The sequence below is a fragment of the Crinia signifera genome, chromosome 5 (genome assembly GCF_055691185.1).
Source record: "Crinia signifera chromosome 5, ASM5569118v1, whole genome shotgun sequence".
Lineage (NCBI taxonomy): Eukaryota > Metazoa > Chordata > Amphibia > Anura > Myobatrachidae > Crinia > Crinia signifera.
In genome coordinates, this window is record NC_139221.1 from 76483327 (window position 1) to 76509576 (window position 26250).

Sequence of the window (26250 nt, forward strand, 5' to 3'; positions counted from 1 at the left end):
ATTAATGAATGCAGTGTTCTCAGCTGTGCAGGTGATTTAGCAAGTCTTTACAAAAGAAGATACTATAGTAACTAAACACCAGGGTGGCCAACATTTACTGTAAAAAACAGGTCATGCCAGGCAAGGGAAAATAGTGTTTGAAATTTCAGTGTTTTACCATTTGATACGTTATGTATATTTAAACATCGAAACTCAGTCATACATTTCTTATTTTGGCATTACATATATTGCTTTTTTACGCAATCAATAATGTTTCTGCCATTTATCATACTTAGGCCAGGCACTTAGCAGCATTGTGATAAATGGTGGAGCTTTTTAACAGCTTTTTAGTTAATTTCTGATATGTACTTTATCAGTTCCTGCAATTTCTAGTAAACACATGTTGCTTTGGAGGTAAATCTCAGCTGGTTCCATCACTTGCACATTGACAGATGAAAGGTGGCTTAATATATTGAGTGTTGCAAATGCATTAAAACGTCATCATATATACAGTATGTGTTCACATACATCTTGGCCATTATTCTCAATTTGGCACAACATGCAAAATGAAGCTTAGCTGTTTTTTCAACTGTAGCAAATAGATGGATTCTAAAAAAAAAAATTAGCAGCAGTAGAATTTGTATATACCCTGATTAAAATGTAGCCTTTCTTTGCATGATGCAATTTGTAATGCACTTGTTTTAGTTGCAAAGTAAATGCAGATGGCCAGCTCTAATGTGTGAATTTTTATTTTTTAGAGGGGTATATATCAAAGCTTTGATAGAGATAAAGTTGTAAGAGATAAAGTACCAACCAATCCGATTTGACCTGTCATTTTTCAAACAATGTAGAATAAAAAGAAACTAATTGGCTAGAACTGTATCTCTGATACTTTTTTGAAAGTGTATGCTAAGACAGTGAATCTCAACCTCAGACCTCAGGTACCCCCAACTGTTCATGTTTCCCAGGTCACTCAGCAGGTGCACAGGTGTAGTCATTACTCATTGACTCATTGTAAAAGATCCACGGGTGAAAATAATTATTTCACTTGCAACTTTGTGTGGAGACCAGGAAAATGTGAACTGTTGGGGGTACTTGAAGACTGAGGTTGAGAACCACGGTGCTAAGAGGTCCTACTGTATTTCTTCCCATATTTTTCCTATGTCTAGGTCTTATACCCACAACATAACCTCCTACATCACTAGCTACTCACTACCTCATCCCCATGTCACTTACCTACATAACACTCTGTCCAACACCCATACCCCGATCACCTTCCGACTGCTGATAGTCCCTAAATCAACTCCCCTTAGCTGCTTCATTTGTTCAATTCTCCTTGCAGCTGCCCTGGCCATATCAGTCATGAATAGATCCTTCCTGTCCCTATTGTCCCCCTACCCCAAATAAGCAATGAAACTTCTTCCCCAGTTGTATCTACTGACTGTTCCAGTGAGCCATTGTACATGCACAGTGAGAGACTTACTGTAGTGAGTGTCCAACATAGAGTGCGACAAGTGCGCATTCTATGTGGCCCCATCCTTTGTGTGTAGAGCACTTTATGCTCAGCAGGGTAGTTTAGTGTTTACAGAGGTGAGAGAGGGCAGAACTCATAGGGGTTGATTGAGTGTATGGCGGTGCTCTCTGTCATCAATGTGCGACAGCTCTCAATGTCCTGCCATCAATGTGTGCAAGCTCACATTGTCTTACAATTGTCTTTGCGCCCATCAAATTGCAACATCTAACATGTCAGTAAGCGGTAGATGCCAATATCCTGCCATCATTGTGTGGCAACTCCCAATGTGCTGCTGTTATTGTGCAGCAGCTCCCAATGTGCTGCCATCATTGTTCAGCAGTTACCAATATTCTGTTGTCATTGAGTAACCTGCCATATGTCCTATCATCACAGCTAAAATGTACCATATTATTCCATTACTGCACTGCACCACATTATCCTGAGTTTACTGTCCTTTACCCTCATATACCGTTAATGCTACCTTGCACCACCTATATCCTGTTATCACTTTTCTAAACTCTCCCATAATTTCATGTATCTTGTTTTGTCATCACTGACCTTTGCTCCCATATCCAGTCTTCACTGCTTTGTATGTGTATGGGAAAAAACCTGGTGGTCCAAGAGTAGCTTGTACAAATATTTGTTTACAAATTTTAAAGCATAAATACATTATTTTTCAAAATAGCAATAACATTTTTATAGATAAAGAACTTTACAGCTTCAAATGCCTCATTAAACCTTACTTACACATATTTGGAAAATTCAGAAACTGTTTTACTCTTCTACACAAACTCAAAACAGTAATGAAATTATAACTATTAAGGCCTTAATGGACATTTTCCTTGAGCAATACCGATATGGTACTGGACCGCACCCTGTGGATAACTGCAGATTCAGCACTCTCATGGAGTAAGATTGTCATCACAGAATTATATGCTCACTGGAATACACACATGAAGTGATTGCAACTGAAGTTCTGAGTAATTATGCAGCATCACACTCAGTACCCACAACCATCCCCTTGGGTTCATACATCTCATTCAGTATTCATTCAGTTTCCATAAACATTCTGCTTAATATCCAAAACCATCACACTTTTTTTTTTTTTAAATTCAATCAATTTTTATTGAAATTTTGTTGTTTACACATATTTATGCAAACATTTTATGAAAAACAAAACAATACATGTGTGAACATTGCTCTTGCGATTTAAGACGGCATTACAGGTTTTGTGCATATACTGTCCTTGTACATATGATAATTTGACATGTAATAAACAAATCCATTATTGTAACAGTAAATAGTGTGTAGTCTGACAGTTTTTTTTTTGCCATGCTGATTGCTCAAGTGCTTTGCTGGTTTACTGCTGGCGTGTGAGCGCCGCAGAGGTACATTAGCATCACGTGTACATTGTGATCGTGGTAGAGGATTTAGTGCATGGTAGAGGTTTAGTACATATATCTATCCAAACACATGCTTTTATTTTATACATCCCCCCTTACGTGATGTAGAATATTTGGGTTTCTCCATGACTATCAGACCCGATTGATGTCCTGGTGCATGTGTGGAGAATTTAACCATTTATTCCAGATATCAATATATTTCTTTTCAGATCCCCTGGCCAGGTATACAAACCTTTCGTGCCGCACCACCTCATTAGTTAGTACTAACCATTCTTCCAATGTAGGCCCACGTGAGGCTAACCAAGATCTGGCGATACATATTTTAATCAGAGTACACATATTTATAATATATTGTTGGGTAGGCCTGTCCAAACTGTCCTCTTCGAATATGGTTAAAATGCACACTTTTGGGGTGAAAGTATTAAGGGGGATACCGGTGGATTCTATAATATTCGTGGTTTCCCTCCAGAAGTCCGAGACTGTCCCGCAATCCCACAGCAGATGCCAGAAGGAACCGTCGGAGGATCCACACTTGGGGCATTTAGAGTCATTTCTCCCCCCCATTCTCATCAGTCTGATTGGTGTCAGATAAACCCTGTGTAGTATATAGAGCTGGATTTGTTGAAACCTGGAAGACGTTAAGGAAATACGTGGGCTATTCAGTGCCATCTCCCAGGCTTCATCTGTTAAGGGGCCTATATCTAGCTCCCAAGTTGCCCTCAGTTGTGGTAGATCCTCCTTGTGAAGGGAGGACAGTAGGTTCCCGTAAAATCTGGATATTACTTTAGAGGGGCAGCTTTTTTTTAATAAGTTCTTAACAGGTGAGACACACATTAATGGGGGGCCCGTGGGGAACTGTGTGTGGCATGCGTGCCTGAGTTGTAGGTATCTGTAGAAGTGGACATTGGGTACCGGGTATTCCACCTGAATTTGTTGGAATGATTTGAGTATAGTGCCCGAGTATATTTGCCCTATCGAAGTGACTCCCCATTGACTCCAGAATTCCCGTATCTGTATGCCGGAGAGCTCTGGGAAAGCATAGGAACCATCTAGGGGGGTATCTGGATCACACCCCGTCGCTTGCAGAATGCGACTCGCTCGTCTCCAGACCATTATCGCCTGTTTAAAGAGTGGTATGTCAATTAGTTTTACATTGTCACTAAGTAGCGCCTGCATCGGCGACATACCCGGCAGCTTTTGAGACACCAGTGTGCCTGGTAGCTTAGAGAGTGGATCCTCACCCACCCAATCCAGCAGATGGGCCAGCTGTGCCGCATAGTAATATAATCTGAAGGATGGAAGTGCCATGCCTCCGCTGCTACGTGTTCGTGTTAGAGTGTGTTGTTTAATGCGGACCCTCTTGTCAGCCCAGACGATGGATGAGAGCAGGCTTTCAATACGTTTAAATATCTTGATGGGGAGGTATATTGGGGCGTGTTGCAGTACGTATATCAGCTTGGGTTGAGCTGTCATTTTGATCAAGTTTATCCTGCCTGTAACTGTCAGAGGGAGTTTTCCCCATACTGAGATTCTGGATTTTAGGTAGGTAAGTTGAGGCTGGACATTTAAGGGGACATATCTAGACGGGTCATTTGTTATATAGATGCCTAAGTACTTAAAGGAGTCAACCCATCTCAGGGGGAGGGATAACTCGGGGCTATCTGGGACCTTGCCCTTAAGGGGAAGGATGCAGGATTTGTCCCAATTTATCAATAGTCCAGAGTAGGTGCCAAAGGTGTTTATAATATCTAGCACTGTGGGCATTGAAGAGGCGTAGTCAGATAGGAACAACAGTATGTCATCGGCATAGAGGGCAATCTTATCTTCTATGGGACCTAACGACAGACCTACGATTGGGGGGGTGTTGCGTATGAGGCAAGCAAGGGGTTCTATTGCAATTGCAAATAGGGCGGGTGACAGGGGGCACCCCTGTCTGGTACCCCTTGCCAGTGGGAATGATGAGGAAGTGAAGCCGTTCACCGATATTCTGGCCTGTGGGCACGAGTAGAGCAACTTAACCCATTTTATATATCCCGGGCCTATACCGACTTTGGACATGGTCTCCCACAGGAACACCCATTCCACAGAATCGAAAGCTTTTGCCGCATCTAGCGACACAATTACAGAGGTACTGGCATCCCCGTGAGAGACCTGCAGGTGAGTGAAGAGCCTTCTAAGGTTGATCATTGTGGACTTACCTGGCATAAAGCCAGTTTGGTCGTCAGATATAATTTGTGTTATTATCAAGTTGAGCCTAATGGCCATAATTTTGGCTAGAATTTTAATGTCTGTGGGTATGAGAGAGATAGGCCTATAGGATTCCACCTTGTTCGGGTCCTTATCCGGTTTCAGTAGGACTATTATAAGTGCTTCAGACATGGATTGGGGCAGGGATCCGTTTTCGAGTAGTTCGTTATACAATTCTAATAATTTAGGCGCATAGAACAAGATATGTTTCTTATACAGCTCCAACGGTAGACCGTCCAGGCCCGGGGCTTTGCCGCTTGGGAAGGATTTAATTGCTGCTACGACTTCATCTAGGCGCAGTGGGGCGTCGAGCAAATCCCTGGCCTCGGGCGACAGGGAGGGCATTGGAATTGTTTCGAGAAAGTCTCGAATCTCGGCCTCACTGCAGGTCACCTTAGAGCTGTATAACAACCTATAGTATTCTAAGAACTGTGACGCAATTTCGTGTGTCTGTGTATGTTGTATCCCCGTGGGAGTGATTATCTTACATACAGTGTTATTAGTTTTATCTATATTTGCTAATTTAGATAGGTAGCTTCCAGGTCTGTCCCCGAATGCATAATGGGAGTGTTTATTAAACAACAGGCGATACTTGGCCTTATCGGCAAGTAGCTCCACCCAGGACTTCTGTGCCGCTAACCACAATTTTTTTGTAGATTCCAGACCATCTCCTATATATTGTTGTTCTAGGCTTCTGCAGGAGGACTCTAGTTCCTTCTCTGCCTGGCTGTAGGACTTTTTAAGATTAGCCACTTTCTGGATCAGAGTGCCTCTCACATAGGACTTAAAGGCGTCCCATACAACTGGCACCGCTGCCGTGCCATTATTGTTTTCTAGAAATTCTGACCATAGTTTTTCCAACTCACTATTTGGACCCATGCGGGTGAACCAGAATTGGTTCAATTTCCAGAATACCTGACCTCTCTCTCCCCCCATGTCAATCTCGAATGTCAACGGGGAGTGGTCAAAACCATCACACTTAATCCAATGTTCAGTCCACACATCTGACTCCCCAAAGCCATACTAAGGGGGTTATTCTGGTTCACTTCTTCTGGCAAATTCCTTCTCAAATAGACAAAACCATATGCACTGCAGGTGGGGCAGATGTAACTTGTGCAGATTGAATTAAATTTGTGTGGGGTTTTACTTCAAAGTTAGATCTATATTGCAGTGTAATAAAGCAGTCAGTATTTTCCCTGCACAGAAACAAAATATCCCAACCAAATCTATCTCTCTCTCTGCACATTTTACATCTGCCCTCCTGGGGCAAATCGGATTGGTTGGTACTTTATCTCTTACAACATTATTTCTATCAAACCCACATGGTTTTGTCCATCTAAGAAGGAATTTGCCAGAAAGAGTGAACCAGAATAACCCCCTAAGTATTAGCAACACTCTAAATGGTCTTAAGCCATGTGTTAATAACTGTACAATGCACTAGAGTGAAAATCCCAACATACAGTTTGAAATTACAAGGCATTGTATTCTGTTTTAGAGCTTTATCATTCAATGTGTCTCCACCAATGATATAAATGAAAATAAATGGAGAAACATCACCCCTCCTTGTTCACAGATGTAAGAAATGGGTTTATTAAAATTATTTAACATGGAACATTATTCACAATACTTATGAACCAAACAAATATAAAAATGTCATACAATAGAATGAATATAATTGTCACACAAAATGAGAATGAAGAGGATAAAATATGGAAGGTTTCTTACATATACTTGAGTCTGGTTTTCATTGGCGTGGAAATGTCCTGAAAGGGCATCTCAATGCCAATGAAATTACCCATCTTCACACTCCTTGAGAGGGCCCATCTACCTTATAATTGACTCCCAAGGAATGAACACATCATTACATTTATCATGCAAATTTATTCCCCAACTAGGTCGTTTCCAAACTGTGTGCAGTTGTACCCTGGGGTGCCATGATACACTTCAGGGGTGCCTCAGGTTGGTGATCCAGAAATGATTAAAATTCAAATTGGTCAATATAATAGGCAAAACAAGTAGTTGCGACTTATCATAAAATATGAAAAAAATGTTGATACTCTATGGTACCATGATTCAAAACAGTTTGGGAACAACTGCCCTAACTTGTGCTACCAATTTCCAAATTGAGACAGTACAGTATATGGTCTTGGCACCTAAATCTATATTTTTTATTTATATTTATTTATTTTTTTATTTTGGTTTTGGCTTGGGATTCTGTAACCCTTTGAGTGCCAACATCTCCATGAAAAATGCACAAAATATCTGCTAAAATGCCAGTGTCGCTCACATTTGTTATATACGGATTCAGTATTGAATCCCGGCGGTCGGGATCCCGGCGTTCAGAATCCCGACGCCGGAATCCCGACAGCCCAAATGCCGACAAGGGGGGGACGTGGATCGCCCCCCCTTGCGGGCCCGGTGCCTCGCTACGCTCGGCACACTAATTTATTCTCCCTCCAGGGGTGTCGTGGACACCCACAGAGGGAGAAAGTGTCGGCATTTCGGCGGTCGGGATTCCGGCGTCGGGATTCTGAACGCCGGGATCCCGACCGCCGGGATGGTAACTGCATCCCGTTATATACATTCAAATAAAGTATGTTGTGTAAAAATACATTATTTTTCCTATATAAGGTAAACATTACAGGTCATTATAATGAATAAAATGTTAGCCTGCCAATTTATAATCGTATGCAGTCAATTTTTAACAAAAATCAATATTTTACTAAACATGGCTGGTTAAAAATAGTATTAATAAAAATTAGCTAAATAAAAGAAGAAATCCTTTGCTGCCTATTACAAATATAGGACAATTGTCAGAGTTGGGTGACATGCAAAAAAGGGTGCAAATTTGCACTTTGGTGGGTGGGGAAGGTTTAAAATGTGCAGAGAGATATATCTAGAGCTGGAGTCTACATTGCAGTGTAAATAAATAACTATTTAGCATTTTGTGGGCTGAATGCAAAAGTACTGCAGTTGGCATTGATTGTGCTTTTAAAACAAATGTGCATTTCTACTCCAATATGATGTACAGAGGCCTAAATCTGGGAGGCAATGGAGTCATCTTCCGACGGGTTCCTGTTCCCAAGGGGACACCTCTTCTCCCGTGCACGTTTGACTCAGTTAATTGAAAGTCATCAATATCACTTCTGTGGCTGACTCCCCCTACTAGTAAGGTCATAGATGGGGCACCAATATTTATCTTGCCTCCAGGCAACTTGGATGAACTTAAGCTGGCCATACATCAGAAAGATCGATCTTAAGATCGATTGCGCTCATGATTGTGTACAATTTCCCTTGAAATCCCCGGCAGTCCTTGGTAGTTTTTGGACACACAATCTACTCACAATCCATCATACAATCAGTCATACAATCCATCTGCAAGATGTGCACACAATCTGCATACAAGCCATCATACAATCAGTCATACAATCCATCTGCTGATGGATTGTATGATTGTGTACACAAGATGTGCACACAATCTGCATACAATCCATCTTACAATCAATTGAGATTGTATGATTGGGTACAATATCTTTCTGATGTATGGCCACCTTTACACCACTGATGATGTGTTAACTTCTTTTATTCCGCACTGAATAATCTCCAAAATCCATAAAAATACATTTTAAATGGGAATTTCTTTATAAAATGTTTCTTTGAAATAGGCATTTTATTCCTACATCATATATTGTATATTTTCTGAAAAAAAGTCAGTGCTTAAATGCAGTCACAGCTAGAGATAAAAGTTTGTTGTAAGCAAAACACATAAAAAAAATATTCAACATTTACATACAAATAGTAATGTGACTATCATAAATGGACATGTATTTAGTTTCTAGTTTAGTTCTAGTTATGTTCTAACTTTAATGAACGCAGGTTACAGTATATTAGAACAAAGTTGACTGTATTTGAACTCAGGTGATAAATAATAATAGAAGCCAAATACTGTATAATACATGTATCTACTAATATTAAAATCATCTATTTTATTAAAGTTATAAATGAAGATTTTATATCACAAAAGATCAGAGTACCAATTCATTCAGCTATCTAAACAGATCAATGTAAACCTCTTTTCTGTATTAAACTTGACATGCCTCCATTTATTAAACATTACTTCTGTACATTTCCCTTAATAATTAAACCTCATGCCAGCATATTAAACTCTTTTTTTAATATCCTTCCGGTTAAACAGTATAAGATACAATTCAGTATTACATTACAACTATGGATATTTTAAATGTTTCCTATTTTAACCCCTCCACATTTCACACTTACAATGGGCCTGATTTGTGAAGTTCAAAATGGCTGAGAAAGAGTTAGAAACCATAAAGGTGTTACTATTCCTTGATTTGTGAAGGGCACCAATGTTTTAAATAAAATGCTTAAGAGTTATTCAATGTAGGGTCATGACTGACTGGCTGGCCCGGCAGCCGTGACCCTGTCCAGGTCTCCGCCTGCTTGACTGTGATATTCCAGGAGGGATACAATGTCCTGCTTGCCAGAAGGCGGTGGCCATGGGAAGCAGACAGAAATCGTCAAGCTGTGGCTGGGAGCTCAACATTTCACAGCTGTTTTTGGCAGAACATGCCTGACTGCTTGTGAAGTCGGGCACGTTCTGCTGAGATCCCTGTTCAATTCTGTCGGGGAGACCGAATTGAATAGGGCCCCACCTCCATTTCCCCCATCAGGAATGGCAGTGGGAGATTGAATATCCCCCTTAGAGTGGCACAATGACAGTTTTTGTGATGTGCACTAGATTGATTAACAGTTTGATGCTGTGATTGATTTTTTTGCTCAACACAGTCTTTTATTTTGATGATATAGTTTTAATCAATTAAAGGGCATATTGTATGGATATTTCTTTCTGCATTCTTTTTCCTGGTCATGGTCTCTTCATTGTGATGTTATGACATGAAGTGTCTGCAGAGATTTTCCTATTGCAGAGTGGTCTATTTCCAAAGGTATCACCTGAAAGATGTCTCACTAACATTCCATTAGGGAAATGACTTAGGGAAATTACACAACCTGTAATATTTTGTATGAGTTCATGGTGTGTTGTCCTGGCTCTGCTCACTCTCACCCTTTATAGATATGCATTTGAAATGAATGCTCTTGGTTTTTTAAAAAACCAAGCTCACAACCAGTTGATAGAAGAGCAGAAGCAACAATAAGAACTGGTGCAGTGACTGTTGCTAGTTATGATAGTACTACAACACCTAGTAAATGTGATTCAGTGGGCCGAAAGTTTAGGAAAGGACACCTGAAATCTAAATCTTTCACATTATTAAAAAGAGGAAGAGGTATCACATTAAAAACTGACAAATCAGTGTCCAACAAAAGAACATTTAGGTTGAAGAACAAACTCTGTTCACAAATCTCTGAGGAAAGACTATGGTTGTCCATATTAGCTATTTGTGATTTTGACTGCTGATATTGTACTTGTAGAGAAGCCTTTTTCCACCATGTCTGTCCCATCTGCAAATGTGAGGATGAGCAGTACAAGTTTAGATGGTGATGAAATTACATAATAGAAATTAAGGATGCTGTTGTGGAAGTGGAACAGAATGATGGGGATATTTGAGTACTATAAGATGGTACTAAGCATAATGATGATGTTTGAGTAAGTTAGCCACACGTGACAGGACTTCCTGCCACGATAAAAAGAAAGCTAATGTGATGCCTTTTGACACAAGACCAAAAATGCCACCTCTTAGAGATTACTTGTACCCAAATCCTGATATTAGTGAAGGCATTTGCTCCATTTGTTAAGCTAAAGTTAGTAGAGGTAGAAACATTAATCATCAAGGCAATTGCTCCCTTTTATGTCATTTTCGGAGAGTTTAGAAATGTATAACAATTTGTTGTGATTAACACTTTTATTATTATCCTCCTCGTTAATGATCAGTCCTTCCAAAAAATAATTTTGTTGGGCCATAGAAACATAGAAACATGGAATTTGACGGCAGATAAGAACCACTTGGCCCATCTAGTCTAGATACCCAGGGCCCATAGAAACAAAGCACTTCAGGTACAAAAGTGTCAGTCCATGTCACTGAAGTGCTTGGTTGGTTAAATAGTGCATTTTTAATAGTGTAGAAAAGGACAAATTTGCAGCAATTGAGGTGAGAAAATGTCACAATAGAACATCAGAATGACTGACTGATAGATAGATTGATTGATTGATGAATTCAAATTAACATGTGTGAGGCTTCATTCAAAAGCTGTAGTATATTACAGGAACTGAGGACATAAAAGGCAATACATTTTGGACATTCAATATCCCAATTCCCCCCTTGATTAATATTTTGGGAATGAGAAAATGTAATTAATTTATAAATCAATCCTTCTTTCCTTTTGATCTAGTTCTTTATTAAATAAAACATTTTTGGTAACTTTCTATGGGAGTTTATTAAACTGCCATCCTTTCTGTCACTAAAGTGCCACTCTGCTTCCCAAATATTCCATGTTTGAAGTTAAACCTCCATGTCTCAGCACCCCCCCCCCTACACACATGCACACACACACTGCTCAGTGCAACCCTTATACTGTTTATATTGGGAGCTGTGAGGTGGTCAAGTTGTCTGGAAATGACTGGAAATTATTTTTTTAGGTTAATAATACTATTGGGGTAATAAGTCACAAATTATGAATGTTTTAGCTTATTTTATCAATTAAAAAAAATACGGATGAAAAAACCCAAACCAGTCAGGGTGATTTTAGTGATTAACTAGAATTGAAACCAGTGTTATAGGGAAATACCAAATTGCAAATTAATGTGTACGCTGTGCGTGCAGATTAGACACCCAATAAAGTACTAGAACATAACAAAGTATATCAATATATTGCTTTGATTACTAATTCACAAGGATGGACTGGGGTCATGAAGCAGCCCTGGTACATCACTGTGGTAAATGCACACAGGACAAGGGGGTACGTAATTCTTTATTACGTACCCCCTAATTTTTTTTATTTTATTGTTCATATGTATAATACAGTATGCTTTGTTCTTTGCTAGAACAAAATTGTTTTTCTGCAATTTTTCTTGTAGTGTAATATAAGCACAAATTAAAATGATAAAGTTTTTCTACATTAATTGGGTTTTAAATTAAAATTTAAACCCAATTATTCTAGGGCCAAATCAAAATCAATTTTCCTTGAATAACACTTTAAGGAATGAATAATAATTATTGGAAATGAAAATATACAGATACTGCCAACAGTCAGTAGTGCTCTTTACCGAACAGACAATTAAATTGATTTTGGCATATACTTAATTCTACCAACTTGTGGTGAGAAAAACTATGTGTTGTTACACAAAAATCAATGTCAATTGATGTGAGGTGCATTACTTAATATTTTTTTCAGAGAGATGGGTGAAGGATTTCCCCATAGACATCTCATTTATCTCAATTGGCTATGTCTACTTTGCAATTACTAGTACATAAATAAACAAATGCTATAAACATATTGATTTACTTATCTCTTTATCATTTTACATTGCTTTTCAGTAGAAAATCAATTGCTTAATGTTACAGTAGTATAAGTGTGCTATACATATCAACATACTTTGATGTGATTATTTTCAAATTATGATGCTTACAGTTTCATTCCAAAACCATGAAGTAGGATGGCCCTGTTCATAAGACAAGAAATAGCCATAGACATTACAGTTACCTCTGTTGTATAGAGTACTGTTTTCTTCTCAGGTACTAGAACATAGCAAAGGATATCAATATATTGCTTCGATTACTAATTCACAAGGATGGACTGGGGTCATAAAGCAGTCCTGGTACATCACTGTGGTAAATGCACACAGGACAAGGGGAGTACAACCACGGGCAAGTAGGGTGACCATGGCTGAAGACAGCTGAAGGGGACACATCCATGTTTCACAGGGGTGTGCCATAAGTCAGGGGGACTGGCCTCTGCCGCATCAACCCCATCTATCTGTAGATTGTCATCTCCTTGAAACAGGGCCTTATTCCCTCCTGATCTCACAGCAATCTTCTTTGCACTTCATTTAAAGGTTTCATAGGCAACTCTCCCATGGTAGTATGTGTACTACTCGTTGGTTGTGAACTGAGACTCAGGACTGCAAAATAGATGGTGCCTCCACTCCTGGGAGTGCAAAGGTGGAAAGAGCTGTGGATATTGTTAATTGTGGGTTGAGCTACATTCGAAAGATAAGTTTGAGTAGATACAAATGTTCAGCGGATAGCTGAGATATAAATGGGTTAGATACAATTTGGTACAGAGGAATAACGAAGATTAAACTGAGCAGCACACATACAGTAGGTGGGATCACTGGGTTAACATAGAGGTAAGAATTAAGGAGCAGGTAATAGAAGATGGGTGAATGGAGTATAGTGGAGATAGAAGTCTGATTTTGGGGGTACAATAGATTGATAGGGAAGAGTTAAGGAAAGGATCAAAGTCAGGATCTCAGGCAATATATGGGATAACACTCTAAAGCATAATGACAACTCATCTCCAGGATGATGCTATCACTGCAGGAGTGGAGCTGGTGGTGGTCTGTGGGGTTGATGATGTTTGGCTCTGGTATAACCCCCCTCCCCATCTGTGTGTGCAAACCCAGGTGTTGAGCAAGAGCTGTGCAGGGTGTTCAAGGGCTGTGTGCTCTCCTACTACAGCCTCTCCATCACACCAGCTGACTAAGCTGTTTGTTAATGTGGTGATTTTGCAGGTGAACGCTGTGTCTCCCTTAATACAGTAGCCCTGACACAGCTCCTACTAAAATGGAGACAATAACAATGGCCAGCAGCATTTTAAATGTGATTTTGGTCACAACCCAATGTGTGTATAACTGATTTACTGACGGTCTACATGCACTAATTTTAAAATGCCACCAGCACTGTAACTCTGAAGGGAGTCTAGCTTCTAACCACTGTCCATGGCTTCTCACTGACAATACACACCTTTGACACTGAGGACCCCTGTCTGTCAGGAAAAAGACAAAAATAAGCAGCACTGACAATAAATAAAGACTAGTTAATCTATCACAATGGTATTAAGTACTCTTAAATTGACTGTATAGCCAGCATGAATAAAAATATGAACAAAACTTAGTTGAAATACATATCGGTAAATCCCCACCAACTGTGGATTTGAAGTGTCCTGGAGGGACCGTGTTTATAAGTCCATGGTATAGGAATCCCCAATGGTCATCCAGAGGGAGCAAAAGGGATGCAGATACTGTACGCCAGGAGTGGCCAATGATAGCACATATAACCAACTCCTACCGCAGTTCCTTTATGAGATGGTAAGTCCTCAAACCTCCAATGACAGAAAGTGCCTGTCCGTTTAAACCATCATTTTAAATGGTGGCAAGTCCAAATGAAGTGGATATGGTCTGCAATCCAGGAACACTGGGTTGGGGTGAAGGCAATGTCCTTCTTACGCATTTCACTAGACTTGTCTGTCAGGGCCTTGGATTCCAGTGCCAACATTCCACCCCTGATGGTGGGCCTGGTGAGAATTGCGGTGCTAATTGTTACTTGTGCTCTTTTTTTCACTCACTGTAATGTTTACATCTGTGTACCCTGTATTGTTGTAATGTGTGCCATATAAAGTGCTGTGTACAACTTGTAGCACCTTATAAATAATATGTAATAATAATCTGTATGCCGGAAGACCAAGCAGGCCAGAAGGTTGTGCTACTAAACAACTCCACTGTGTGGTCAGACCGGCCCACTATACTTTTAGCATTTCTTGAAGCATATTGTTTCAGGTGATGAAACATGCAAGTACAGTATCATATGACATTAAACATGAAACAATCATCCATGACACAGCAACATGCATCACCCTCACCTTCAAAGAAATTCATAACACATGAGAATATTTGGAGACCACAAATGCAAGTTTTTTGTTTATTTTCTCACCAAGGAAGACTGACTGACAACACATTGGCATGTATTCAATGCTGACTGACAACACATTGGCATGTATTCAATGCTCCTATGTCGCCGTAAATAACAGTAAGTGTGCATGTTTTTTGGAGAGTGGTGAACTTTTCTCTCCTATTTTGTGCTTCCCTGTATTCAGCTCTGTTGCTTCTCCAAAAATATTTTGCGAAGCTAACTCAGTTCACCCTGCACTTCTCCCCATTTCTGTTCAATGGGGATTTTAGTGTCTCTCTCCAAAAGTGTATTCAATGCACAAATTGCGAGTCCTGCTGGTTTCTTTTTTTAGAGCAGTTCTCCATTTTTCCCTCGGCATCTTTTTTAGGTGAACTGTAAGGTTATCTTTCTTAAAGTTGTTATTTTTTTTGTTTTTTATGGCTTATAAATTAAAAAAATGTACTCTAATGTATTTATTGCAAGTGCCATAATGCTGTACTTCTATATTAATTTATTTGGAATTAATAAGTTATTTTAATGGTAACCAATAAGAAATCATTTTGGAATGCTCCTAGTAATTTCCCATGCTTCCTCTCTTCTTCCTCACCTAACCCCCAAACAGGCTTTTAAACACACTAACAATTATAAAATAAATTAAATAAAAACACAGGGCAAAGAAACAATGCTAAAAGCACAACACAAGGATAAAGGTCAAACAGAACAAAATACACCCGTCTGCACAAACCCAATTAAAATAGTCACACAGCCATTTGTTGTAAAATAAATACTGAACAAAACATTTACCTTTCTAAACCTTTGTAAAAAAATACAAGTCCACAAATGTGAGGAACACGCTGCTGAGAATATCCCAGTCTGACCAGCTCACGTGGAGAGCAGGAGATAACAGATGTCTCCAGTTACAGCTCTCCCATTTGAAATCGCATAATTATGCTAAGTTCGCAAAAGGGGCCGACGAGCTGGCCACACATTGAATACTGAGGAAGTCAGAAATGAGGAGATAAGAAAAAGTGGTGAGCACTTCAGCGAGATGACAGGGACACAGAACAGTGAGCGGTGAGCCAGACTCTCAAAAAACATTGAATACTCCTTATTGAGCTGGTTGCAAAGGGCAATTTGTTAAAACGAACTGGATTGCTGCAAATAAGCTTTCTATTGTAGCACAACAATGTGGGTTATTCCGACCTGATTGCTGCTCTGTGCAGTCTGTGCTGTCTATGTGTATAACCTACTCTAATTGTGCAATAGAAACAGGCTGATGAAAGCTGGAGCTGACGTAACACACCTTCCCTGAAAACACTTGGACATGCCTGCTTTGTGCAGCCTACAAACAGCGGCCAGCTTTCGCTTAAAATATTTTGTTAATGTTTGGTGTCGCACATCCATAAGCATACGCAGTCATTTGATAATTGATTGCGGTGCAAATTCGAAAAACAGCAAACAGATCTGAATATCCTCCAATGTCAGGCCACACTCAGCCAACCATAAATGTGAGTTACTATGGTACTGCCATTGGGAGGCAGTGGACCATCCTTCCTACAGTCATGACCTGACACCTAGTGATTTCCATCTCTTTGGACCATTAAAGACGCACCTTGGTGCAATGTGATTTGCAAGAAAGTTGAGCAAGCTGTCATGTCCTATCTTCAGGCACTTGACACTGATTTATTCTATGCAGGGATCGATGCCTTAGTTTAGAGCATAGGCGTGCGCAGGGGGGGTGCCGGGGGTGCACAGGCACCTCCTAATGACAGGACCTTGCTGCACGATTGCAGCAAGGTCCTACATCACAGAATATAATTTTTTTTTCCGGGAGCCGGCTGCCTGTAGGGGGAGCTGAAGTGCACAGACAGCTCCTCTCAGGCCTTACTGAAACAGTGCTGGACGAGTGGCCGGGTGAGGAGTGAGGAGAGGACTTCCTGGTGTTTGAATGTGCTGCAGGTGAGCTGGATTGTATGTTATATGAGGCTATGACTTTGTTTTAGAGGGGAAGGGTGAAGGTATATTGGTCTTTAATAATGCTGGCTGCTTTTTTGTTATTTCATAAAGGTGTGTGTTTATCAGCTTGTTGTAAGTATAATATGTGTGCATAGGGGGGCTGTGTATATGTGCACTACGTGTGTGGGAGGGGGCTCTGTGTACTGTGTGTGTATGTGGGTGTGCAAAGGCTGTGCATATGTATACTATGTGTGGGGGGGCTCTGTATGTATGTATGTATGTATGTATGTATGTATGTATGTATGTGTGTATGTGTGTGTATACTATGGGCCTTATAATGAGGCAGTGACGCGGGTGTGTGGGCCGGGTAGCTGACATCACCGGATGTCAGCTGCCCGCCTATATCCACACCAGCGCGCACGCAAATGTAAGTAACTTAAAACTCACTTATATATGCGTGCACGCTAAACATCATTCGATGGTCGGAGACCATCGAATGATGTGGGCGGACACCCGAGCAATGCGAATTGATGTTTATGCAAAACATCCATTCGCTGCTGTGCGGGCTAAGCCGCACTTTGCTGGGGCGACGGGGGGGGCGTGCATTCGCTGGGCGGGGTTTGATGGACTCGCAAGGCTGCGAATTCGCAGCCTTGCGAATCAACCTGAATAACCCCCTATGTGTGTGGGTGGGCATTTGCCCCTGGGTACTTGGGGTACAAGTGTGGTGCACCCCCTAATAAAATGGGCTGCGCACGCCTATGGTTTAGAGTTGGAAAAAGGCTTAGTCAAAAATAGGGATTATGTGGAGAAAAAAATAAATAGAAACAAATGACATTATATATCTCCAAAAATGCAGATTTAAAGAACTGATCAAAATAAAGTTTACCGAAGAAATCATTAACCCTTTGAGTGCATTTGAGTGAATTTGTCAAAATACAGTAGGTCTGAAAATTGCCCAGCAACTCTTTTTATTCATCATAATGACCTGTAATGTTTACCTTATACAGTATATGAAATATAATCTTTTTTGACACAAGATTTTTTATTTAAATTTATATAACAAATGTGAGCAACACTGGAATGTTTAGCAGATATTTTAAACATCTCAAAGGGATAAATCAGGATCCTAACCTTTTTGCAATCAAAGAATGAAATGTAAAAATGGTGTTTGGTATGATTACCCAATGAGGTAATAGCCTTTACTCTTAAAAATAAATATTTATTATCCCTTAGTGCCAAATGAATTTGTGAACATTGCTAAGCTAATGTTTTTATTTATCATAATGACCTGTAATGTTTACTTTATATAGGAAATACAATCTTTTTGGAATATTTTAGAATTTATAGTGGATATTTTGCACATCTCTCACAGAGATTCTGGCACTCAAAGGGTTAAAACAGTGTAAGTAGTGACATAACAAATCTAAATGATGCCCTCACAATTTTGTAGGCTCTCATTTCCCCTATAATAAAATAAGAGCTATCTATGGATGATTAAATTATTATCTTCTATTTGTTTAAGGTGTGGTTTTACCCCACATAGTGCTATTGCCATCCCCATGCAAGAAGGACATTTACCCGAAGTATTATAAAAGATATAATTATTTATTCTTCATCATACACAAGAATGTAATTCAATACAATACCACATAACAAGACATCTTCACGTCTCGGCTTCCCCATCACAGCTTCACTCCTCTCCTTATGTGACACCCACGACCACCATACGACAATCTGAACCTTGGGTGCAGTTGTGACTAGTTTTATAAGTTGAGGATAAGGGTGGACACTCTCACAGCTATCTCGTCATGCATGTCCATGTAAGGTAATTTTAACTGCGTGTAGAGAAGTTTGGCACAGATTATGGATATTTGTCCATTTTATCTGTATGTGTGCAAAAGGCTAAGTTCCCAAGAAAGTTCTAGAAGTATTACATAACATATCCTGTTGTTTTCAACAGAACATCTGGATTTCATTAGGTAACTAAAAGATGCATGTCATCTGGTCCACCAGGATCCAGAGCTGGGGAGATACATGATTATAGAATGGCTTGAATCATATACCTTTAACAATTCCACCCTTTGATCAGGGACATTATAGTGTACATGAACACAAAAAGGGATGTTTTCAATTGCGCAATTTTTAATAAGCAGCCTACCCACCTACAGGGGTTATCGTCCTTTCAATACAAGCAAATACAATACAAAAAATATATATGGTGGGTCAGCGCTAATAAAGAGGTTTTTTTTTCTTTTTTCTGATAATGGAAAAATCTCACATGAGATGATCTTCTGATCCCAAAACAAAGTCCAGTGTTCTTTCTTCCAAGTAGTTGTCCCGAGGGTATGCGAATAAAAGATGGAAAGAAAGTACATATAGTGAAGTACGTCTGTATATTTGCAATCAGAAAAGGGGATGAGGTTTCTTAAAAAGTCCTGTCCTATGGCCCTTGTGCAGATGATTTCTTTTATGGGGATCACCACGTGTGTTGATTTAAAAAGCTGGTGCTTACAGTAAAGCTTACATAAAGGAGTTGTTACCCCCACATATAACGGTTTCTTTACACAAGTATGGAATCATCAGATGACAACCAATACGAAACAATGATGCTCACTTGTATGCTTACATAAAAGACATCGATCCACTCTCATCAAGGTTTCTTTTCTTTGTTATTGAAAAAATGGCTTCTCAAACCCGTTCAATTAAAATCCGAAAAGTAATATTTATTGACATTTAATAAGACAAAAATATATATATACACACCAATGGATAGCTGGTGCCAGATGTAAACACAACACACCCACCGAGGATGAGATGGAATACCCGGGAAATAATACCTCTGGGGGGTAGTTGTTTAAGGCTACCAGTGTCTCCAATGGATAGGTCAATATAAAAATGGACACCGCACCAACGCGTTTCGACCTTTCCTAGGTCTTTATCAAGGTGGTGTCATTCCTTGCTCTGCTGGGGTATAAATACCCATTTCTCAGGGAGACCAGACAGATGGGCGTCTCCTCAATTAACATTAATCATCTCTTTGATGCACCAAAATAATGTCTTATATAACTGAACATTAACTGTAAAATGGATACATGAAATCACAATACATACATATAAAAAAATCCTTTAAAATACGTTTATACATACAGCTAATCGTGGACCGGAAGTCCTAATATGGGCATAACCTCCTCGAGGTATCCGTTGGTGTAACCTCACCAGATGAAGTATGGGGTACTGGAGTCCATACAATGGGTTCCCCCCTCTCTGCGGCATGCATCACTAAGGACCTGGTGTGTAGCGTTGGTGTAACTATAACGTAAGTGCGCTCCAGCGCTGATGGAACGCAGCGCCATCTTGGATCGCGTCACGTGGTCTGTCAATGACACGCACGGCCATTTTTAATCAGCGCTGTTATACGGATATGTTTCCTATTAGGTGGAACGCAACCTAGCTTCAGGCGGAGTCCCATGATGTATAGCTGACCCGCTGAGACGTGGGTACAGCGCAATACAGTAAATATGCACATAATTTGAAAAATGGAACAATTCTAATATGCATCCACTCTTTATACCAAAGGGCAATGTATGCACATAACAGTGCCATAAAATTACACTACTCCACAAAATTACAATTATCTGCAGGGAGTTCTCTAACATCATAGTAACAGTCCTAAGGGGAAACATTATGACTTGATTATTGTATATACAGGTCAGATAGTCACAGAACACTTGTTACATTATTATCATTATAAATTCAATAAAACCTCATCTAGATGGAAAAAGATAGATATGACAAAACCTATATATACATTTTAGGGAGCCCTGCAAGCATATCCCAGCGAATTTGTTACAGAAACCATTTAAGTTCGAAATCCCCATTTAAACCTCTTGGGGTAAGGGTACTCATGTTATATATATATACTTCATTTCGGTTTGGGCGAGTGCCGTATCACAGCCCTTCTGGCGCCAATTGCCACAAACCTTTTTGATCCCTATAACTTTAATTATATCATCCGTGGAGCAATTGTGACTATTCTTAAAATGCTCAGACAGATGGTGTTTCTCCATGCCTTTTTTAATGTTCCTGGCATGTTCTGCCCATCTTTCACGTAGGGTTCTTGAGGTTTTTCCTACGTACTGCAAGCCACATTTACAGATGGCGCCGGGCTCATCTTTCCAGGGGATGGCGATGGCGACGCCATTCGCCATTCCCTGCTCCGGCGCCATCTGTGTGTCGGAAGGGGACGCGCGCGCACGAGGTGTGCGCGCGTCCCCTTCCGACGGTGCTGCCGTCCTCGTCCGACGGGCGCCCGGTGCCCACACCGGGCGCCCGCACCCCCCCCACAGCCGCTTCGGGTCCCCCCAGCCCCCCTCGAGCGGGAGGCGGACAGTATTGCGTCCGCCTCGCCCGCCGGCCGCCCGGATACTGAGACGCACGTGCGTGGGGGACGCACGCGCGTCTCAGTCAGATGGCGCGCCGTGCTGCTGGCGGATCGCCAGCGGCATGCTGCTGGCGATTCGCCAGCAAGCATAAGGCCTGCCCCATCTGTACATTCAATCATATATATGCAGTTTTTGGAATTGCATGTAATGAACTCCTTGATTGGGTGGATTGATCCATTGGCTGTGGAAATAACTTTTTCAACTTTTATAGGTGTCTTCTTATGGATCTTGCACATAGGGCACGTTCCACACCTATGGAAGCCTTTTGTCATGATACGGCCTGATCTTTTTTCCGGAGCTGCACTTTTGACTAAACATGTTTTTAGATTGTCCGCCTTTCTGTAGATGAACTTAGGCTTTTCTTGGATGTGTTCTTTAAGTAAAGGGTCTCTGACTAAGATGTGCCAGTGCTTTCTTATGATCTTTTCTACTTCTTTACGTTGAGTATTATATTTTGAAATGAAGGACATCGCTGGTTTTATGTCTTCCTTTTTCTCTTTGTATTTCAACATAGGGGCTCTATCTTTTTTCATCAGAGTTGTGATGGTATTAGTGATGTTCTTTTCTTTGTATCCTTTTTCCACGAACCGTGCCTTCATTACTTGGGCTTGTGTTTCAAAAACTTCTAGTTCCGAACAGTTCCTCCGAATTCGTTGTAGTTGGCCTGCAGGAATATTATCCAACCATAATTTATGATGGTTGCTGTTCACTGGGATATAGGTGTTATTATCTGTTGGTTTTGAATAGTTCCTCGTGTGTATCTTGTTTTCTTTAATATAGATGTTAAGATCCAGGAAATGTATATCCGTTTGGCTAATATTGAAGGTTAATTTGATGTTCCATTGGTTTATGTTTAAACCTTCACAAAAAACCTTCAGGTCATTTTCATTGCCCCTCCAGATAAAAAGGATATCATCTATATATCGCTTCCATATTAAGATGTTATCAATATATTCATTATTCTGCCAGATGGTGTTTTCTTCCCACCAGCCCATGAATAAGTTTGCATAGGCTGGTGCAAATTTTGTACCCATAGCTGTGCCCTGGACTTGTTTGTAAAATCTATCTTTAAACCAAAAAAAGTTATGGGTTAATATGAAACCAATTGCTTCTATCAGGAACTTTCTTTGTGTCTCTGGAGTTCCTCCTTTTTCCAAGAAGTGATCCGCAGACTCCATTCCCTTCTGATGGTCAATGATGGAATATAGTGATCCCACATCAGCTGTTACTAGGAAATCCCCCTCTTGCCAAGTTATGGTTTCCAAGACATTAATTACATTTATCGTGTCTTTTAGATATGCCTGTATTTTGATGACCTCAGGTTGTAATGCATGATCCACAAACTCGGATAAATTTGCAGTGATCGAATTTGTTCCAGCCACTATGGGCCTTACCGGGGGCTCCTCCTGGTTTTTATGGATCTTAGGGAGTAAGTAAAAAACCGGAAGGGATGGACTTGGATTCATAATAAATTTGGCTTCCTTTTCTGTGATTATTTTTTGCTCTTTATAGCCCATAATCAAGGTTTGCAAGTCTTTTGTTATTTTATTGCTTGGATCCCCTCGCAGCAAACTGTATGTACTCCTATCATTCAGTTGCCTGAGGGCTTCTTTTTCGTACATACCGCGATCCATCAAGACTATGCTTCCCCCTTTGTCTGCCGGCTTTATTATTAAGTCTTCCTTTCCTTGTAGAGACTTAATTGCCTCCCTCTCTTTTCTATTCAAGCTCCGGAAAAAAGATCAGGCCGTATCATGACAAAAGGCTTCCATAGGTGTGGAACGTGCCCTATGTGCAAGATCCATAAGAAGACACCTATAAAAGTTGAAAAAGTTATTTCCACAGCCAATGGATCAATCCACCCAATCAAGGAGTTCATTACATGCAATTCCAAAAACTGCATATATATGATTGAATGTAAATGTGGCTTGCAGTACGTAGGAAAAACCTCAAGAACCCTACGTGAAAGATGGGCAGAACATGCCAGGAACATTAAAAAAGGCATGGAGAAACACCATCTGTCTGAGCATTTTAAGAATAGTCACAATTGCTCCACGGATGATATAATTAAAGTTATAGGGATCAAAAAGGTTTGTGGCAATTGGCGCCAGAAGGGCTGTGATACGGCACTCGCCCAAACCGAAATGAAGTGTATATATATAACATGAGTACCCTTACCCCAAGAGGTTTAAATGGGGATTTCGAACTTAAATGGTTTCTGTAACAAATTCGCTGGGATATGCTTGCAGGGCTCCCTAAAATGTATATATAGGTTCTGTCATATCTATCTTTTTCCATCTAGATGAGGTTTTATTGAATTTATAATGATAATAATGTAACAAGTGTTCTGTGACTATCTGACCTGTATATACAATAATCAAGTCATAATGTTTCCCCTTAGGACTGTTACTATGATGTTAGAGAACTCCCTGCAGATAATTGTAATTTTGTGGAATAGTGTAATTTTATGGCACTGTTATGTGCATACATTGCCCTTTGGTATAAAGAGTGGATGCATATTAGAATTGTTCCATTTTTCAAATTATGTGCATATTTACTGTATTGCGCTGTACCCACGTCTCAGCGGGTCAGTTATACATCATGGGACTCCGCCTGAAGCTAGGTTGCGTTCCACCTAATAGGAAACATATCCGTATAACAGCGCTGATTAAAAATGGCCGTGCGTGTCATTGACAGACCACGTGACGCGATCCAAGATGGCGCTGCGTTCCATCAGCGCTGGAGCGCACTTACGTTATAGTTACACCAACGCTACACACCAGGTCCTTAGTGATGCATGCCGCAGAGAGGGGGGAACCCACTGTATGGACTCCAGTACCCCATACTTCATCTGGTGAGGTTACACCAACGGATACCTCGAGGAGGTTATGCCCATATTAGGACTTCCGGTCCACGATTAGCTGTATGTATAAACGTATTTTAAAGGATTTTTTTATATGTATGTATTGTGATTTCATGTATCCATTTTACAGTTAATGTTCAGTTATATAAGACATTATTTTGGTGCATCAAAGAGATGATTAATGTTAATTGAGGAGACGCCCATCTGTCTGGTCTCCCTGAGAAATGGGTATTTATACCCCAGCAGAGCAAGGAATGACACCACCTTGATAAAGACCTAGGAAAGGTCGAAACGCGTTGGTGCGGTGTCCATTTTTATATTGACCTATCCATTGGAGACACTGGTAGCCTTAAACAACTACCCCCCAGAGGTATTATTTCCCGGGTATTCCATCTCATCCTCGGTGGGTGTGTTGTGTTTACATCTGGCACCAGCTATCCATTGGTGTGTATATATATATTTTTGTCTTATTAAATGTCAATAAATATTACTTTTCGGATTTTAATTGAACGGGTTTGAGAAGCCATTTTTTCAATAACAAAGAAAAGAAACCTTGATGAGAGTGGATCGATGTCTTTTATGTAAGCATACAAGTGAGCATCATTGTTTCGTATTGGTTGTCATCTGATGATTCCATACTTGTGTAAAGAAACCGTTATATGTGGGGGTAACAACTCCTTTATGTAAGCTTTACTGTAAGCACCAGCTTTTTAAATCAACACACGTGGTGATCCCCATAAAAGAAATCATCTGCACAAGGGCCATAGGACAGGACTTTTTAAGCAACCTCATCCCCTTTTCTGATTGCAAATATACAGACGTACTTCACTATATGTACTTTCTTTCCATCTTTTATTCGCATACCCTCGGGACAACTACTTGGAAGAAAGAACACTGGACTTTGTTTTGGGATCAGAAGATCATCTCATGTGAGATTTTTCCATTATCAGAAAAAAAAAAAAAACCTCTTTATTAGCGCTGACCCACCATATATATTTTTTGTATTATAGTGTACATGTTCCCTATCACTATCAAAATTGGTATTTTATCACAAGAATAAACTTTGTCACTGAACATCATTATTCTATTCTTGGGAAACATGGCCTATGATCTACCCATGACTATCATGTATCATTTATAGTATTCTATCATTATATCATTTTCTATGTTTCTCCTTCATATCAGGAACTTGTAACATTATCAGTCAAATAGTTACAACAACATTTACTTTCAAACATTTAAACAATATTCTCCGGATTGTATTGTTAAATAGTCCATTGCTTTTAGCATTTAGATCATGTCCATCATATTTAAAAATGTCCTGTAAAAGTTCAGTAACATTGTCCAGAAATTGTGCAAAGTCAATAATCTCTTGTTGATTGTCCAAATAACCACCATTTCCATACGTATAGATATTTGCCAAGGTGGTATCCATATGATTTTTCCTTGAGGATCGATAAATGGAAAATATTTCCTTATAGCCGGAATAAAGTCTTTTAAACTGGTAGTATTAACCTGTGAAAAGACTCCTTTCAACTCATCATGGGTTATTGTATAAAACTTTGGTACGTATTTCTTTTATTCCCAAATAGTAAAACCTTCAAACTTTATTGGTAATCATTTCAAAACACATTTTCCCCAATATGGTAACATGTATTACTTAACTAAATGTGTTTCATGAACAGGTTGCTCTCCAAATCATTGATCTGGATTTCATTGGTTGACCTAAATATAAATGAGTACAAATGTACAGATTAATACAACAGAATCCACAAAAATTCAAAGCACAAAATATTTGTTAAGAAAAGTATATTTTTCATTGACAGTTTAACTTAATTAATTACAGTATACAATAATTCAGAACCCCATAAGCGCTACCTCTGATTACAATATATATACCAACACCAAAAAATGTAATATGGAATGATATACATAACTTCAGAAATGAACAATTGGCTATTGTCCCATATAAAGTGTCCTC